General features: G+C 47.7%; 1 protein-coding gene across 1 annotated transcript in view; it reads left to right on the forward strand.

The window, feature by feature from the left end:
* Positions 1-19,812, forward strand: part of GNL2 (G protein nucleolar 2) — a 448,358-nt gene that overhangs the window by 340,379 nt on the left and 88,167 nt on the right. The gene's annotated exons all lie outside the window — the stretch shown is intronic.

Below are 19,812 nucleotides of genomic sequence, written 5' to 3' on the forward strand. Positions count from 1 at the left end.
TACTTTTGAAGGAATGAGAAATCTGATTTTATTGGAGTCTATTTTTGATGCCTACTCTCCTGTGCTAAGGCAACACTTGGCTGACTCAAGAGATTGATCCCAAGAAGCTAGCAAAAGCTGCTGACTTGTGGGTTGCCAATTGGACTACTCATGGATTCTGGGGCCAATCACAAAAAGGATGCGGGAAAGCAGCACAAGAAAGATGACAAAGAGAAGTCTAAAACCTCACATCTAAAAGAGGGCCACAAACATAAGGGTAAATACCATGGGGAAACCAGGTCAGTCTAGTGAAACCTCTGGTGCCAAACCAGAGGGAGGTCAGCAGAAACTCCCATTGCATAAAACATTTGGTAAATGTAATGCTTGTGGGTCTTCTGACAATGTGAAGGGGGATCCCAGATGCAAAGGTAAACCTTCAGGGCTCCACACCGCCTCCTTAGCCTTTCTCCCTGAGGGAGAAGTACACATGGTAAGTGGAAACTCATCTATTGGCTGAAGATTCCATTGGAGTCTCAGCCAGTGTTTTAGTGTCCCTGGGTCTGTGGGAACAGCAGAATGTAGATGTGTATAACTCTATTCCAGATAACACAACAAAATATTACAAGGACAGTGTACTTGTGAATGGTCAGGAAACCCCTGCCATTAGAGACACTGGGGCCAGCATCACAGTGGTGGATGAAACCTTTTTCAAACATGAGGATGTTGCTAAGGCACCCAAAGGCCCCACTAAGCTTGCTGAAGGCCCTCTCCAGATGGTTCCAATACTACCAGCTCTCATTCAGTGCGACACTGACTGTAAGAATACCTGTCGGTGTACAAAGTGAAGTGCCTGGGAGAGTCCTGCTGGGGAATGACTTAAACTCCTTGGAGTTGTATCAAGCACCCCAAGACCTACCAGTAAAAGGAAGCCGGAACAGACAAAGAAGGCCAGAGAGCTCGCCTTGGATGACACTCAGTGGGTTGTTACAGAGGAACCTATAACACGCAGTTCACAGAAAGGACAAACCTCTATTTCCAGGAAGAAAGAGACAAAGGGGGAAATCCAAGGTCTCAAAAACCAGGACATCCCTGAGAGGACAGTCCCAAGTCACACCTGTGACTCCTCCACCAGCTGAGACTGAGGTTCTACCAGAAGATGGTGAATCAGCTACTGATGACAGAGCTGGAAGAAGACTTTCCCCTCTGTTGGAGATCTGGGTCCTAAAGACCAGCCCGAGCTGCATACTTTGCTTGCAGAAGGTGGCCCCTGTAGGGCAGACTTCAGCAGAGGTCAAAGAGTGTCCTACTCTTGAAGGACTCGTCAATAGGCTGCTTCCCAGATGGAAGGGCAAGAGACAGGGAAGCACAGGTTGTACTGGGAGGATGGCCTCCTCTACAGTGAACCTATTGAGTCTACCCCAGGGGACTACAGAAGTCTTGTAGTTCCTCAGGAGGTAAGACCTCCGTTTCTACTGTTAGCACATGAGATTCCTTTAGCTGGTCACTTAAGTTTTAAGAAGACCAAGGAAAGGCTTTCTCTGTATTTATACTGGCCCAAGATGGGGACTTATTTAGAGAAGTTCTCTAGAAGCTGCCACACTTGTCAGACTTCTGACAAGAATGGAGGCAAGAACGTGGCACCTTTTGGTGCCTCTCCCACTTGTGGGAATCGACATTGTTGGTCCCTTAAACCCCCCCCCCCCCCACATCTTCAGGCAACAGATTTATATTGTTTGTGGTAGACCATGCTACCAGGTATCCCGTAGCCATACCTGTGAGGACTGTTACGGCTCACGTAGTGGCTAAGGCCCTACTTGGTATTTTTACCAGAGTAGGTTTTCCTAAGGAGGTTACCTTAGACAGGGGGACCAATTATATGTTCCACTACATGTAAGCCATGTGGGAAAAACAGCCTACCATCCCCAAACCATAGGGTTGGTAGAGAGTTTTAATCGAACTAGGAAGAGCCTGATAGGTGCTTTAGAAGAGCCCCTTAGAAGAAAGTGGGACCTTTTACTGCCATGCCTTCTCTTTGCTTATAGAGAAGTCCCTCAAGAAGGGGTTGGCTTCAGCCCCTTTGAGCTTCTCTATGGTCATCCGGTTAGAGGTCCATTGGACCTAATCAAGGAGGGGTTGGAGAGTGCCCCTTCCCACAAGCCAGTGACTATTAGGTGTTAGGTCTCCAAAGGAGAATGACGCACATGACAGAAGCCTCTGATACCTTGAAAGCAGGTTAGGCTCTGGTGAAGCATTGGCATGACCAGAAGGCCAACATGGTTGAGTTTACTCAAGATCAGCTAGCTCTAGTTATGGTACCTACAAGGCATAGGGCCTTACAGGACAAATGGATTCGACCCTTCAAGGTTGTGGGAAATCTGGAGATCTATTATTTGGTGGACTTGGGCAATCCTAAGGAGTCCCCCAGGGTTTTTCACACCAACTGCCTAAAGGCCTATGTCTCTAGACCAGAACTGGGAGCTTTGCTTCTAGCCTCTGCTCAGGAGGAGAGTGGGCCTCTATCTGACCTCCTCAGGGGACAACTTTAGATGAGAAGATAGGAGTTGATCTCTTTCCTGACACTGGAACAGGAGTGCTAATCAGTTTGCCCCTCTGTTTTCACTAACACCAGGCTTGACCCCTTGGGGCCAGCATGTGATTCTCACTGGTGACTGTTTACCTGTCAACAGCAGGGGTCACAGAATGTAAGAGCAGCAGGGGTCACTGACCATGTAAGAACCCACATAAAGGAAGAGGTCAAGAAGATGCTTGATCTTGGGGGTAATAGAGCCTTCTACCAGTCCATGTGCTAGTCCAGTTTTACTTGTGCCAAAGGCAGGATCCAGGGAGTTGAGATTATGTGTGGACTGTAGAGCTCTTAATGCAGTCTTTTATTTATTTATTTATTTATTTATTATTATAATTTTTTTTTTTAAATATACAACTTTTCAAAACAAATGAATTAAAATATACAATTTTAAAAAAGAGAAAAGTGAAAGAACAAAACAGAACAAAATTATATATCTTTTTGATGAGGGGTCAAACATTATTCTGAAAACACTTTTTTTTGTTCAGTGCTATGATAATCCTACTGTTATTCTGCTTGGATTTGTTCAAGCTTCAATTCCTTTAGAAAATCTAATGCCCCAATTGACACAGCTGTTGAAATCCCAGAATATATAGTTCTCCATAGTACGTCAGATGTTATAACCCCAAATGGTTCAGTTAGGTGTTTAAAAGTATTTGACACGAGAATGTACAAGGAGTTCACATTCGGTAAGTACATGTCTCAATGTTTCACTAGTGTCTTGGTGTTGACAAAATCTACAGAACGCTTGCTCTTTGTTGATAAGATTGCGATGGGCCAACACCTGTCTCGTTGGCCATAGATTGAGTCTTGGCCGTAATAGCTCATTACGATATTTGATAGATGGAGATTTGATCAGATAGCGTTCTGGAAACGAGTGCTTCTTGAATGTGAAGGTTGTAGGATCATGATCACAATACTTTGCATTTGGCTCTGGTGTTATTCCAATCCATTCCAAATAGTCTTGTTTTGATGTGATCTGGGTTTTGAAGTAAGCTAGAGAGAGAAGCATCAATCAAAGCCAACGTATCGATAACTAAGTTTCGCCATTTTTTTATAAAGCGGTCTTTAGAGCCAAAGATGTAATTAGACAGTATTTCCAAGACCGTTGTAGCTTTCCACGCCAATAAGCATTTCCGGAACAACGCTATTATTAGCCATATATATCTGGAGTGTAAGGAAATGAGGCCCAATTCATGTCTAATGATGACTAGTGGCGTTGATGATGGCAGCTGGAGGACACTGCGCCAATACTTTGATTCCAGGGAGTTCCAAAATTTGTCAGTCATGACCAGTCTCGATTCTGATGAATATAACAAAATTGGTGAAACTTTTTGATTATAGAACGATAAAGCCGGGGCCAGTGTGAACTTTCCGTATTTCCTTGGAATTATTTTGGATTGCTGAATAAAAGTGGTCACCTTGTCTTCTTGTTGTTGTTGTTGTTTGTATATCATGGCTTATTCTTTTGAGAATATTTGGGCACCCAAATGGGTGTAATGGCTTACTATTTGGAGATTTTCTCCCTCGATGTTCCAATTGATCGTTGCTCTAGATGTTTTGCGATTGGCATTGAAAATCATCACCTTTTGGTTTCTCACGATTAATGCTTAGATGGTTAGCATTAGTGTAATTGATCATTGCATCCAGCGACTTTTGGAGGCCCTTCGGTGTTTTAGACATAATCACCAAATCATCCGCATACATCAGGAAGGGGATGGCCTTGTTTAATTTCGGTGGATCAATGAGAATATTTTTAAAGGACTCACCCACATCAGAAATAAAAAAATTGAAAAGAGCTGATGCTAGGGTACACCCTTGTCTCACTCCTCGAAATGTTTTAATAGGTTGAGATAATTTTCCCTCATGTGTGAGACGGTTTTGTATAGTTATTTGTGTGCAAATCTTCTATAAGATGTATAATGTAACTTGGACATCCTAATCGAGTTAGCTTTTGAACTAGTAACTCGCGTGACACAGAATCAAACGCGGCTCGTAGATCTATATAGATGAAATATAGTGGTTGTTTGATTACTTTGTGGTGCTCAATGATGGCTGTTAACGTGAGCAGGTTAATGGAAGTTCCCATACCGGCTACAAATCCGGTTTGAAAGGGATCTCTAACAGCTGCCTCAAGTGTCCATTTGTTAAAGTCTCTTAAGATGAATTTTGAAAATAACTTGCCCGAGGCATCTAGTAGTGAGATGGGCCTATAGTTCTTTGGTAGTGAGTGGTCTCCTTTTTTGAAGATTGGTATGATAATGGCCGTTTTCCATGAAGCTGGAATGGTGACATTATTGATGATTTGATTGAAGATTAACGTCAAGACCTTGGCCCATTGTGTCGGAGCCACAACAGCAGTCACCACAGCTGATGCCCATCCTTTACCTAGGACAGATGAGCTGGTGGACAAACTTGATTCAGCCAAGTACCTCCGTTCATTTGACCTAACCTCAGGCTATTGGCCATGCCAGGGAGAAAACTGCATTTTCAACTCCAGGAGGCTTCTACCAGTTTAAGGTTATGCCTTTTGGACTAAAGAATGGCATGAGATGGAGGACTTCTGCATGGCATACTTGGATGACATTGCAGTGGTCAGTCCTACTTGGAAGGAACATATTGACCACTTAGAATATGTATTGCAGGCTCTTGAGCAGGCCAGTCTGACCATAAAGGCAAGTAAATGTCAAATTGGTCAGAGTAAAATGGTCTACCTTAGACATGAGGTAGGAGGAGGTGAAATAAGGCAGTTGCCTAGCAAGTTTCAAGCTGTACAGGACTGGCCACCCTTACTACCCAAACCCAAGTGAGAGGCTTTTTAGATCTCACAGGTTACTGTAGGAACTTCATTGAGAACTATGGGACCATAGCGTCTCCCTTGAATGTGATCTCCTCACCCAAATTCTCCAAGAAATTCAGGTGGAATGAGAGTGCACTAAGGCATTTGAAGGACATAAGCAAGCCCTTTTGTTAAACTCCAGTCTTGAGAGCTCCTGACTACAACCAATCCTTTATTGTACAAACTGATGCTTCCAATATAGGTATAGGTGCAGTTCTGAGTCGGCTGGATGAGAAAGGCAGGGAACACACAATTTGCTTCATCTGTAGGAAACCTGAGACAAAGTGGGCAACCTTAGAACGTGAATGTTTTGCCATTGTGTTGTCTTTGAAGAAGTTTAGACATACTTGTATGGGTCTACTTTTGTGATTCAATCAGACCACCACCCCTTGAGATGGTTAATGCAGATGAAGGGGGAGAATTCTAAATTGTTGATGATCAATCAGCCTACAGGGGTTTGATTTTAACATGGAACACAGGTCCGGGTGTAATCACCAAAATACTGATGGTCTCTCCAGAAAGTATTACCGACTGGAGTAAAATTCATCCAGGGCTGGATTAAATCCTCCTTTCCCTTAGTCTGGGGTGGACGAGTGTTGGGGAGAATTCTCAGAAATTTGCTAATTCGCTCTACTTTAGAGACCCCAAGCAGCTTTTCTGGATTTTGAGGACCTGAGACGCTTTTTCCCACTCTCGTATTTTAATGTGATTTTGAACACTGTTTCTTTTGGTTGTATTTACCTGCTTCAGAATATTTGTTAACCATTGTTTTATTCCCTAAAACCTTTTCTTGGACACCAAATTCAGTATTGCTCTAATTGTACCAGTGATATATCAATGTTTACAGTGTCCTAGTTATTCAAGTCACCTCAGGGTGTAGGAAGTGGCTGTGTGCCATCCCAAATGGATATCTATGACTTAAAGACACTGGGAGTGTGTATTTTGAAGTAGATTTTTGTTTTACATATGTATGCTCCCTTCTAAAGAAGGCTTATTCAAACTGACTGTTAAATAATTGTTTAATCAAGAAACATTGAGTGTAAGTGTTTATTTGCATACCTGTCACTGTGAATGTTACTACCCGACATTTCACATTGACCCCTCTTGAGATAAGCCGGACTGCTCACTCTACCAACTTGTGTATTACATGCTTATAGCAAAGGTTGGGTTAACTAGTGCGAAGAGGACAAGGCTGTTGAGTCTCCTACGGGGTACTGCATACAATCTTGCCTAACACCATCTGCAAAAGTGATATATAAATACCAATACTGTCCTAGTAATTGAAGTATGAAGTATGTATGAAGCATCTCTAAGGAGTATCTACTTGCTTATCTTGTTTCTGAAAGTGTTATGAAGTGGTTTTTTATTGTTGCACATTGCCCTTTTTTATTTTTTTTATTTTTAACGTGTTTATTTTAAACAGGCAGGTTATGGCAATACAAAGCTTAATCACTTGCGACATGTAGCATACAGTAATCCCATTTGACGCTCCTCCCACCCCATTCCTTGGGCTCAAGTTCCTTGCTCACTTCCCTGTGGAGGGGGGGTCTCCATCCCAAATAGTTCTCCTGGCCAGTTGGGGCTTGAAAGTCAGGGCTGGGAACCTTTGGTCAAACTCAAATACCGGACCCCAGATGTTGCGAAAGCGATGCAAGGTGCCTGCTCCAACAGCCGTCGCCTTCTCGGCGATCAGGATGTCCCAGACCTTCATCCACCAGAACGGCATGAGAGGGCCTTCCGTCGTTTTCCAGGTGCGGGCTATCACGTTCCTACCTGCAAGTAGGCATTGTGACAGTAGTTTGGCCTTGGGGCCAGACCTGGGGTAGATCCCGGGGACCGGTGCTCCAAGGAGGATAGGCTCGGGGGCCAAGGGCAGTCGCACCTGAGTGATGTCCGCTATCGTCACTAGGCATTGTTTCCAAAAGGCTTGGGCCTTGGGGCAGGACCACCACATGTGGAAGAAGGAGCCTATTTGGCCGCATTGCCTCCAGCATTGAGGGTTGATCGTGGAGTTCATGTGGTGGAGTCTTAGGGGAGGGTAGTACCACCGGAGGAGGATCTTGTAGGCGCACTCTGTTCGTGATGCATGATGAGGAGGTGTGAGCCCGGGACCAAATGTCGACCCACTGTTGGTCTTAAATCGGATGGCCCAAGTCTGCCTCTCATAGGGCCATATACCGGGTCTTGGAGGTTAGGAAGTCCGTGTGGAGGCGCCTGTACAGAGTGGAGATTCGTCCTCGGGGCGGAAGCTCCTTAAGGGTCAATTCGATGGCTGTGGGGGGGGGACGAGTTGCCGCCTTGCGAGTCTGAGGATGGGTGCACCAGTGGCGTAGCTGGGTATATGTGAACCTATCTCGTTCCTGGATCCCGAAAAGTTCTTTGCATCGCTCAAAGGTGCAGGGTTGGCCCCCTTCAAAAAGTTGACCCAGAGTCTCTAGGCCTCCTGCAAACCAGGCCTTACATTTCCGGGGAGACAGACCAGGAGAGAAGGTCGGGTTCATGAACACTGGGGAGAGGGGGCTGAGCCCCGTCGGGATCTTCTGTTTCAACGCCTTGTCCATACCGAAATGGTGTGTTTGGTGGATGCCAGGAGATTCCGCCACTGTCGCCGTTCCGGAGGGGGGACATGTGGGAGGAAGCGTAGTGGGAGGGGCAGCTGCGCTTTTTCGAGGTCTACCCATCTAGGGCAGTTAGTAAGGCCTTGCCATGATTGGATACAGGACAGGTGAGCCGCCATTTAGTATTTATGCAAGTCAGGGACCCCAAGCCCACCCAGTTTCGCGTTGCCCAGCATCGTGGATTTAGGGATCCTGGGTTTTTCCCCCTCCAAGTAAACTGCAGCATTTTCTTCTGTAAGCGTTGAAGGGCTGGCACCGGGACCGGCACCGGGAGTGTGGAGCATGCATACAGAAATCTCGGCAGTAAGTTCATCTTACGGGCTGTAATACGGCCCATCAGCGATATCTCCTGTGTGGCCCTGTGTTTCAAATCTGCCTCCAAGTTCATGAACAGTGGGGGAAAATTAGCCCGGTAAGTTTCGCTTGGACTGGCCGGAATCTGAACTCCCAAGTAGCGAAGTTCTTTGGTCGACCAGTGTATTGGGCACAGCGGAACCAGGGCTTCTCGGGTCAAGCCCACTCCCATGGCGACTGATTTCCGGTAGTTAACTGTGAAGCCTGTGACCCTGCCATAGCTCGTTATCTCAGCCAGGCAGTGGCGGCCGCTTTAATAGGGCGGAGGGGCGCCGCCCCACCACCCATAGCCCCCACAACACCAAGGAAGTGTGCAGAATCTGCAGAGAAGAGAACAGTGTTCACACAAGTTCTCTGATCTTCGCCTTCTGCTCTGCATAATTTTTGCACAGCGTGGCAGCAAATTAAATGATCACATAATGAATCTGCCAGCCGGTCTAATGTTGATGTGCTGTCTTCATGGCTGCTGGGTCTGCCACACTGACAGAGCAGGGGCGCGTCCCATTTTCCGCAGCTTTTTTCAATGTAAAATGCGTGGAGCTCGTAGCTCCACGTATTTTACGTAGCTTCATGGAATATAAGATGCTGGCGGGGCACTAGAGAAGTGGCCCCGCCAGTATTGATCTGTGCGCAAACAGCGCACCACTGTCAGGATCTGACACCCACTGTAACTTGGCATAGCAACAAGGAATTTATTGGAATGTCATTGGCTGTTTGTCAGCCAATGACATTCATGTTTGTGGGTGGGATGATGGGCGCACGCTTGTATCCGGGGGGCCCCCCTTCTCAGTTCCTGCCGAGTTGTTGTTGACTGTAGAAGACTTCTGAGCTGCACAGAGAACAGCAGAGGGCCCCCATCTCGTACACAGCCAGGCTGGTAAGCGTGTGCGCGTGTGTGTGTGTGTGTGTGTTAGTGAGAAGGACACTTCCGTACGGTGCTCCCAGGAGTGTCCAAGCCATGCACTGGGAATGCAGGGCCTAGTTGTGATAAGTGTGTCGCCGATGCTGGTAAGGCCAGGTAGGCCCTGCATCAACGCTCGGCTCTCACTGCCAGCGTGACAGATGTGGCATACGGTTTGGTACAGTGTGCCCAGTCTGTACTGTAGTGCCTCTAATTTTTGGCAAAGTTTAAACGTGTGCACTTTGAAAATGTGGCATTTTTAAAGTCAGCAAGTAAAAAGTATATTTATGAGCGCTCGCATTACGAGCACAATTAATTTTTGGCAAAATTCGTGCTTAATGAGCAAGGCACCTCAGCTAGCATCATGTAGTTAGCATATACAAACGTATTTATTGAGGGAAACAGTAAAGCACGCTTTTGTCTTATTCCCCAAGTATTGGAGTCACATACCTAATTACATTCGCCTCTAATTTGTGGCACTTGTCAAAATCAATAATACACAGGTGGTATTTTATATACAATCTGTTTATAAACAGTTGACGCGCATTTTTGAATGTTCCACTTTTCATGAGACTGCTCACTTATTAATATTAGCAAATGCGGACATGAGAATTTGGAAAGGAAACGAATGATCGAAGATTCACTGCACTTAATTCAAATGTATGTTCTATTCAGGGATCTAACCCGGTTAATACTTTTGCAACAGACCGCGTTAAATCAGACAAGGTTAACATACAACACAGGTAAAACCATTTTTTAAAATTCTTTCATGTTGTATTGCAAAAGTTGCAAACATTGCATTGTTTAAGGAAGGTCAAGCAGAGAGTTAGCAGGCTTCAAAAGGAGCATGTTTATAGCACCTCTTAGCATGCCACTCACTACGCGTTGCACGCTAAGATCACTGCTCTGCTGCTGTTTAAGGATATGATAATCCGCCTCACTGATGTATTTGCCCCCTCATCTCATTTCTCACTTTTACTTCCCTTTTTTTGCACGCATGCTGTGTATGGCCATCTTATCACCTTTCAGGCCTCCTGCCACCAAGTCCCCTTTTAATGGTCTGCCCACACCCAACTGCAGCTGTGCAGTGCCTCTTGCCACCCGCTGGATTCTGCCTTTATAAGTTATGGGTTAAGTTACGAAGGTGCAAAGCACAGCACCCCGTAAGGAATGGCAACTACTGTGCCTAGATACCACTTAATGAATGCCACAGATGAACCTGCTCTAGTAAGAGGGTAAAGAGTTAACCCTGTATTTTGACCCTGACCTCTCTTCCTTCCATTATTATTGCCTTTAAGAGTGGTAGTTGTCTGTGTATTATTGGGTGATGGGGTTTTCTGCCTTTAAGGAGCTGTAATGCATCCCCTCCCACCAACGTATTGTGGTTAAACCACTGTAAAATAGCTATTGGGGGACTTTTGGTTCTGGTCACATGCAATGTATTTTAGACACTGATGGGGGCTGGGGGTGTTTTTATAGTTTTTTTAATTGTTAAGACGAGCTGCCCGCCCTTCAGAAATACCTCACGTTTTATTCTGTTACATAATTTATGCAACTTCAAATTTTTCCTCATTTAATGCACACTTCCAAACATGGCCAGACCTTTGGGGTTTTGCTAATTTACCACGGTTACTGGAGTGGAAATCCATTGAAAACACAATTTCACTCTCCCGGAATATGCTTCCTGTGCATGTATGCTCATTGAGGGTAAATCACTGACCCATTCTGGAGGGAACACTGGTCACCTGCTGGGTTTATCACAGCTGTGTTCAACCGAAGCAGCCAATTTCAAGTGTTAGACCCCCCGTCCCCACACGATAGCAGTAACAAGGGGACACACTGGTGCTTGGGATGAAGCCCAGTACCTCAAGGATGAATGACACCTCCTTGTCCCACTGGGGCCTAACATGTCGAGGACAGCAAGCCATGGGACCAGGCTGGTCATTGGTCATTAGTCAAGGTGAGAAAACCCTCCTACAAACAGGACAGACAACACCAGATGCTGAGAATATTCTGCTGCCCGGGCCTCCTTCCTCCATCCTGTAGTGCTTTAATTGGGCTGTTTTACCTAATTGCATTTCAACATCAAAGGCAGTTTTATTTTAAACCTCACCACTTTTGTCATTTGACACTGGGAGGCATGGTGGAACAGAACAGCCTTTGGTAACAAGGACTATGTTTTTTTTTAATATATAAGGCAACACATTTCGGTGGGCAGGGGCTAATCCTTCAAATGTAGGGAGAGGAGGTAACTTCAGAGAGTTTGGGAGAAGGGCAAACTTACTTGTGTGGGAGCATCTAACTTCTTTATACATTCTAATGAGACTATTCTGGTGCACCTTCAATGTTACAAGCAGTTAACTCTCTCCTTCACGTCTGAAACCAGACACTTAAGGACTGCTGTGAGAATTAACTGTCTCCTGTTCCCCAACATTTCAAGGTGGGGACACTAAAGCCCAATCTGCCCAATGGTCGCTACACCACTGTGTAGGGAGGGGGGGGGGGTTATCTGTGTCTTAGTATGGCCCTGATGAAAAATTTGTGTTCTCAATATAAGACATTAGAGAATTAAGTTTGGCCAGCACAGCAGATCAGGATGAAGGCATATGAATGCCAGTAACAGCATGACAAAATTATATTTTTCCATCATTACTGGATATCTATATAATGAATGTCTTTATACATACACCATAGTACCAGGTATTCTCAATGCAAACTGCTGTAAAATACACCATCACACCTGCACACGAAAGAATAATGTACCACCATTAGTATATAAAACCTAATGATTTTATGTCATATTTCTGTGGGTTTGGATAGTAAATTGCACACTTTAGAGGCCAATTTACATTGATGTGGGTTGGCCTCGCTTGCTCACTTCAAAATTCTCCCGGAGAAAAGTACGCCCCACCAGCTTTCAAAGTCACCAGCCCCCACTGCAGCCAGGGCTTGAGGAAGGGAGGAGCGGGGTTTCGTGATAGTCAGGAGGACATCATCTGCATAAAGGGCCAGCTTGTGGTGCGCCGAGCTTGATTGAAAGCCTTCGACTGCAGGATTCAACCTGATCCGCTGGGCAAACGGTTTCATAATTAAAGCGAAGAGAAGTGGCGACAGCGGGCATCCCTGTTGGGTTCCACAAGTTAGGTTGATGGGGGAGGAGAGGGTGCCATTAACTCTAAGAAGGGTTTTGGGTGCTTTGTAATTTGCCAGCGTCATGGTGTAGAACTCTGGGCCAAATCCGAAAGCCTCCAGGGTAAGCCTCATGAAAGTCAAATCCACTTTGTCAAACGCCTTGGTCGCGTCCAGGGCCAGGAGCACCAACTCCCGGGAAGCGAGTTCCACCAGATCCAAGGCTCTGCTAATGTTGTCGGCCGAGGAGCGGTGTCTGAGGAAGCCACTCTGATCTGCACTGATTATCTCCGGCAAGAATCGAGACGGACGCGACGCCAGGATTTTAGAGTAAATATTGGCATCTATATTGAGCAGGGCAATGGGTCTATATGATGCAGGGTTCTTCGGATCGCCCCCCGGTTTAGGTAGTAAGACCGTAATTGACTCCTGCATGGACGGGGTTACAGTGCCCGTGGTCCTGAACAAGTTAAACAACTGTACCAAAGGAGCTAATAGCTGGGGTTTAAAAATCTTGTAGAACCTGGTTGTATAGCCATCGGGGCCAGGAGCTCGGGATTTGAGAGCTTTTATTGCCTCGTCCACTTCTTCGTCAGTGATTGGCCCCTCCAGAGTCACAGGCTGTTCTTTTTAGCCGGGGAAGTGCCGCACCCCCCAAGTATTCCTTCTGTTCCTCCATGTCCCGTACTGGAGCTGTCATCACTTGAGTTAGGTGGGCCGCAGCGAGCCACAGTTTGTCCTAGTCAGCGTAATGGACCTTGCCTCGTTGGTCCCGCAGGCCCACAATTGTATTGTTCCTCTTCGCTTTGGCAAGTTTGGCCACTAGTAGCTTATTTGCGTTGTTGTTTTTAGCATAATAAAACTGTTTTGCTTTAGCCATATGGTGAGCAGTGTGTTCAGCATAGTGGGCCTCAAACTTTTTCTGTGCTATCCGGTTGGCTCGCTGGGTTTTAGGGGTCCAGCCCTTCTCGTTATGGGTCCTTTCTGCATTTATAAGATCTTCCTCAAGGTTCTGTCGAGTTTGACGCTTGTGTTTATGGTATGCCGCTCCTTGCGCAATCAGTTCACCCCGCACTACTGCCTTCATTGTGTCCCAAGTGTTGGCGGTAGAGGTGTCCTCACTGGGGTTTTCCTTAAAGAAGTTGGAGATCGTGGTTGCGATTGCGTCCCTGAGTGGCATCTCGTTGAATCGGATCATATAGGGCCCATCTGCGCTGTTGGGTTAGCTGGTTCCTGCACTCGGATCTCCAGGGTCACCGGAGCATGATCAGACAATATTCTGGAGCCAATCGTCACATCGTTTGTAAACGTAAAGATTTGTGGGGACACTAGGAGAAGATCTATCCTGGAGAAGGTCCGGTGGACATAGGAATAAAAGGAAAAGTCTCTTTAGGATGGGTGGAGAACTCTCCATGAATCCACAACCCCCAAGGTTCTAAATAGTTGTAAGAAAGCCAGGGCTATGGTGAGGTCTCCAGCGCTGGGTGGGTGTGACATGTCTTTCGAGGGGTCCAGGACCCCATTGAAGTCCCCTCCGATCACTATCTGGCCTTCCAAAAACGGGGAGAGGGTTGTACACAGGGATTCATAGAACAGCGCCTGGCCTGAGTTGGGTGCGTATACAGAGATTATCGAGTAGAGTTGTCCTAGTAATAGGCATTTCACCGCCATGTATCGCCCCTCCGGGCAGCTTATAGAGTCCTGAATCTGAGGGTTCAGGCCCCTCCCGAATAGGATCGCTGTGCCACCCCTCTTGGTGTTTCCAGACGCGCAAAGTTGCTTCGGAAAGTCTCGGGAGCGCAAGCAGCTGTGGTCTGCCGGCAGCGGATGGGTTTCTTGTAGCATAGCCACAGCTGCACCGTCGTTCTGAAGCTTCTGTAGGATAGACTTGCGTTTGGCGGGCGAATTTAGTCCCTTGACATTCAGGGAGACGAACCTTAAAGTTCTATGTTCTGGGGCCAGGACCGGGGAGGTTGACAAGTCTTGGGGGCGAGGGGGAGATATAGAGGAATCAGCCATCATGTCGCAGTGTGTAGCCATTCCCCAACCTGCCTTTGTTTTTTTTTTTCTTGGGCCGCCAACGGGGGGGACCGAATTTTAACTGAGGGTGGCTGACCTTTTGCGGGTCTAATGCCTCCCTTGGCCAACGGGGCCATCGAACAGTGTGTAGCCAACATGGCTAACTTTATGAGCAATCATAGTGGTTTGTTCCAAGGACTCGTAGATGGGTTGTGCCTGAGGAACCGGGCATGGGCCGTGGAATAATGCCCGCTACTTGAAGAATAAAGCTGATCTGTGTTCCTGAGGGTGTAGATCGGATCATGGTGCCGGATTGTGAGCTGGGATCGAGGTGGAAGCTCCACCATGGAGTCGCATCTGGCTATTTCCTCTTCCGGAATCTGGGAACCCTCGACCAAGAGTTGTGTGGGATTAGGGGAGGCCACCAGGATTGAATCGGCCGTTGCTTCGGAGGGCGGGAGAGATGAGGGGTTGGAAGCATCTGGATGTAGGATGTCGGTGGCATCTTCCAGGTGGCTAATTTTTAGCTGATTTTTTGGAGCTTGAAGGGCGGTTAAAGTGCGAAGGGCTCGCCTCTTTTGAAAGGTCCTGGAAGATCTGGAGAGAAGTCCCTTGAAATGTAATTTCGTCTTTGGAGCGGCTTCTTGCCGAGATGGCTTCCTTCGTAGTAGTAAAGAAGTGCACCCTAGTAATGACGGGGGGGGGGGGGGGGGACATCCGATTCCACTCCGCGTCGGGGGTTCAGCCTGTGAGTGCGGTCCAGGAGAAGCAGTGAATCTTCGACGTCGGGGAGAAGAGATTGGAAAAAGAGGCACAATCTCTTCTGGGATCGCGGTGGGAACCCCCCGAATGTGGAGGTTGTTGCGCTGGGCCCTATTTTCGAGGTCTTCTTGCTTGTATTCCAGGATGTCGCACCTGTCCTGCAGTAATCCGATTGAGCGTTGGACCTCTGTTAGCGCGGAGGCATGGTCTTGGATATGATCCTCAACAACTCCTACTCTTTGTTCAACCTCCGACCTTTTTGTCTGTGCTTTCCAGTTTAGTTGTGAGTTCTGCCATACAAGAGCGGAATTCTGATTTGATATCCGCCATGAATTCACAAATATCTTCTTTGGTCGCCAAAGGTCCCTTGTTGTCTAGGGATTCCCGTGGGATAGAGGTACCGCAATCTTTTTAGCTTTGTCAGAAGCGGTCAGCAGAGTTGCTATGTCCGAAGACTTGGTGGTCTTTTGTTGCTTGGACATCGCGCTAGTTGTTAGAGGCAGGACAATGGCCCCCGGGAGCGATGTAGTGGTGAGGAGGAGCAGGATTGTGGGCCGGGGCGCCCCAGGAAGCGAGCTAGGCCTACCTTATATCTCTCAGGGGGCTCCCGGCACCAACCATTGGGGGGAGGGTCTCTCCTCATCTTTGCTTCAGGAATTGAATCTTCGCTCCAGGAATAGAATCGCTTCTTGGTGCCGATATCTGTTTCCATGCGCCGGAAAGTAGGCCCCACTGAGCTCCACGTGGTACACTAACGCAGCTGCGTAGATCTCCGTCCGTGTGTAGGCGGCCTGGGCCGGGGCGCCCCAGGAAGAAAAGGGGAGAGGGTGTGCAAAACCAGGTGGATGTATGCGGGGCTCCCTGCCGGTTCCGATGGAAACAGTCCCCGTTTGTCTGGATATCAGGATGTCCGACCGTCCCCTCCGGCTCAAGTGTTACGGGGAGGATCGCCCTCGACTCGTGACTGCAGCCGCCATCATACGTGCGCCTGCCATCTTGGTTTCTCTGAGCCGCAGAGGGGGGGGGGGGACCTGGATTCAGGTGACGAGTACGGACATAGTGCTCCCTCTCCCAGCTTTCATCTTAGAGCCGCTAGTGCTCCATCGGTTCCGATCCACATAGCTGGTATCGGTGGATCGTATAGGCCCCAGGAACTGCACACTTTTAGCTGAAGCAGCGGGCCGTCCACAGGCGGCTTTAGAGGATCGACTGCATCGCGTCGGCTCCAAGCCACGCCCCCACATTGCCCTTTCTAAAGGATTATTTAAAACTGACTGGTAAATAATTTTACTAGAAAACCTTGATGGTGTTATTTGGATACTTGTATGTGTCGCTTTCGATGCTACAGCTTTAACGCTCACATGTACCCCTCTTGAGAAGTCTGGCTGCCCAGTCACTCTTCCAACTTGTGTAGTACAGACCTATATACTTAATACCAAGAGGACAAGACTGGTGTCGTCTCCCACAGGGTTTCTGCATAGAATCTTGCCTAACAGGTTGGAGCCCTTAGATTCTTGTTCTATTAGATTTCTCACCCTTTTCCTGGTTAATCACTTCCGTAAAATGGGTGAGTGAGCTCCAGGAATGTATCTGTTAAACCTCCCGATTTGGTTTTCTCCAAAGAGAAGGTGAGTTTAAGTGAGACCCTCTTTTCTTCCAAAGGTGATCTCAGATTTCCATCTCTCTCAAAAGAGCAATCTTCCTGTGTTCTTTCTTCCACCCGTTCCTTCCAATGCAGAGGAACAATTCCATCAGTTGACCCGGTGCAGACTTTCAGCTTCCAAGTCTCTGACGAAAGTGACTAGGAAAAATGACCAGCTTTTCATTGGGTAGACTGGGGCTTTGATTAAACGGACCCTGTCAAAGTGATCATTCTGTCTCGTAATGCTGTAATCTAGCTGTGAAGGATGTGCCTGAGCGTTTGAGCCTGAGCCCATTCTACAGTGGCTGCTACCTGTGCCCTGCAGAAGGGAGTCCTTGTCTTGGAAAACTGCCAAGCTGCAACATGCGCATCACTGCACATTGATGTTTTATTTATATTGCGCTTGTACACAAGTGTTTAAGTGCGACAAGGCAAATGGAGGGGAGCATGGGAGAATAAACTATCTTACTATACCCAGTGACATTAAGAATGCGCAAATGCATGGGGGGGGGGGGGGGGAGTGCATGGGAGAGGGTGAAGTGGAAAGTGCGGAGCAGAGGAGAAACCGATAAATAATAATGAAGGAAACCTACAGTGGTAGTGCAGCCAGCAAGTGCTGGGTTTAAGGCAGCAGACACAGGGTATGCCTTCTAAGTGCAGGAAGAAAAATGGTGGGGCGGACTTTGAGTACAGATACAGACCCCAGTGCGAGGGGTGGCCGGAGGCATTGTGGGTGGGTGGCAGGGTGAGCAGGTACCTGGGCCCGGAAGACCAGACGGTAGGTCAAGTGCACCGTGCTGAGTGAGAAAAGATCAGCAATGAAGGGGGTGGGGGGTGAAGGCAGAAGCAAAGAAGAATGTATTGAGGTGCTTCCAGAACCAGAGATGGTTCTCCTCAAGTTTCATAGTGGCAGAGAGGCTGTTCCAGAGGGAGGCCCCAGCCGAAGATGGAGATCTACCCCCACCTTGTTTCTTTGAAAAAACAACTGACCCTGAGCGAGGTAGTGGATTGAAGGATTGAAGAGTTTGAGAGGGGAGGGATAGCTGAAGGTATTTTGGACCCAGGCCCCAGAAAGTCTTTTGGACAATGCCGATGTTTTTGAATTTAATCCTTGCATCCACTGGGAGCCAATGGAGAGATTTCAGGGCTGGAGAGATGATCCCAGGGCTTAAGGCCAAGGATAAGCCTTTCAGTCTTGTTTTAGATTAGTTGTAGTGGAGGCTGGTAGATTTAGAAAGAGGCTGTTACAATAGTCCAACCTAGAGAGAACCAGAGCTTGGGAGACAGCAAGCTTCTGGGGGGAAGGAGGGAGGGAAGGGCACAATACCTCTGAGAAGTTTGACTTTTTAGAGACATCAGAGATGTTTGCAGAGAAGGAAAGTGTGGTCAAAGATGACCCTGAGGTTCTTAGCCTCGCAAGTGGGGGTATGAGGAGGGCCAAGGGAGGCCGGGCAGAGTGAGGGTAAAGGATGGTGAGGGTGTGCTGATAAGGAGGATCTCCTTCTTGCTGGCATTCAAGCAAAGATAGTTGGTGGCACACCAATCTTGAATGGCAGTTGGGCAATCAGAGATGAGGGAAGGAGAGGAGGTGGCAGAGAGAAGCCTGCAAATGAGTTGTCAGCATAGCACTGGACACTTCAGCAAAAATGGCAATGCAGTGAGAGTTGCCAGGTATTGGTTGAAAACCAGGGCGAGAAGTTGAACCTCTGGGGAACTCCACAGGTAGAGCGGGAGATAGATGATGGGAAGGACCCAATTTGGACCTGGGAGGGTCGATCAGGGAGGAGAGATCAACCGGGCCAGAGTCTGATCAGTGATACCCAGGTTGTCATGGAGATGGTTGTGCAGGATGGTATGGTTGACTGTGTCGAAGGCAGAAGAGAGATTGAGAAGGATGAGGACAGAGGGAGTGTTAGAGTCCAGTTTAGAGAGCAGGTCTTCACAGATGTTCAGGAGAGCAGTTTCCATGCTTCTGGCCGCTCTGAAGCCAGACTGTTGCTCGTGGAGACAGCCAACAGAATCGGAATGAAGGTTAAGCTGAGAGATGGCCCCCCGTACATTTTAAAGAGTTCAGCCGAGTTGTTGGATGCCGCAGAGACACAGGCTTGAATGTGGGCTCTCTTCTTGGTGAGCACCGTCGGTATTTCCTTTGGAGCAGGCGACAGACCAGTTTGTCAGAGGATGAACAAGAAGCCCTCCATTTCCTCTCAGCCGCCCTGCACTTACGTTTAAGTGTAGCTAGGTCAGAGTCATAACAGGAATTGCACTTGGCTTTGGACTTTAAACAGATCCTCATGACAGGGGCAAGAGCATCAATAGTATCAGAGATAGAGTAGAGACAGGGCTATGTCAGGAGGTGAGTCAGCCAGAGGTGGGGGGGTAGGGGTGGAGAGGGAGAGACGGTGGCGGCGAAAGCCTCAACTAATACACGCTTCATGGGCCGGATGTCTGAGAAGGTAGGTGGCAGTGTTGAGGTAGGCTTGACCTGGGGAGTGGAGTGGAGTGGAGTATCACTCCAGGAGAGAGGAGTGGTCAGAGGGATGGAGAGGGGGAGGTTCGAGGAGATCAAGACCTAGTGTGTGCCCTGCAGAGTGAGTCAGGCCGGAGGGGAGGATAGGGAGAGGGAGTCGGAGGTCACAGAAGAGTAAAGAGGAGGAACAAGGAGTCTAGATGGATATGGAGGAGGAGGAAGAGATGTATAGATTTCTGAGGCTTGTGGAATCTGCGTAGATCACATGCTGTGCATAGGCCGACATCCAGTGGAAGCTGCAGAGTATTACAGATGTTGTTTCCGAAACTTGAATAGGGACGTCGACGGGGCGTGCTAGTAATACTCTCCCTAGTGTGATGTCCACTGTACCTATGATCCCTCACGCGTCGAGGTCCCTCAGATTGTTTTTTTTCCACCATGCTAGACGGACCCGTATAGCGGAGTTCCTTTCGGCGATAAGCCATTGACTTTATATAATCACAATAGTTTTTCTT

Source organism: Ambystoma mexicanum, chromosome 11, assembly GCF_040938575.1.
Source record: "Ambystoma mexicanum isolate Mex_15411 chromosome 11, UKY_AmexF1_1, whole genome shotgun sequence".
NCBI classification, from domain to species: Eukaryota; Metazoa; Chordata; class Amphibia; order Caudata; family Ambystomatidae; genus Ambystoma; species Ambystoma mexicanum.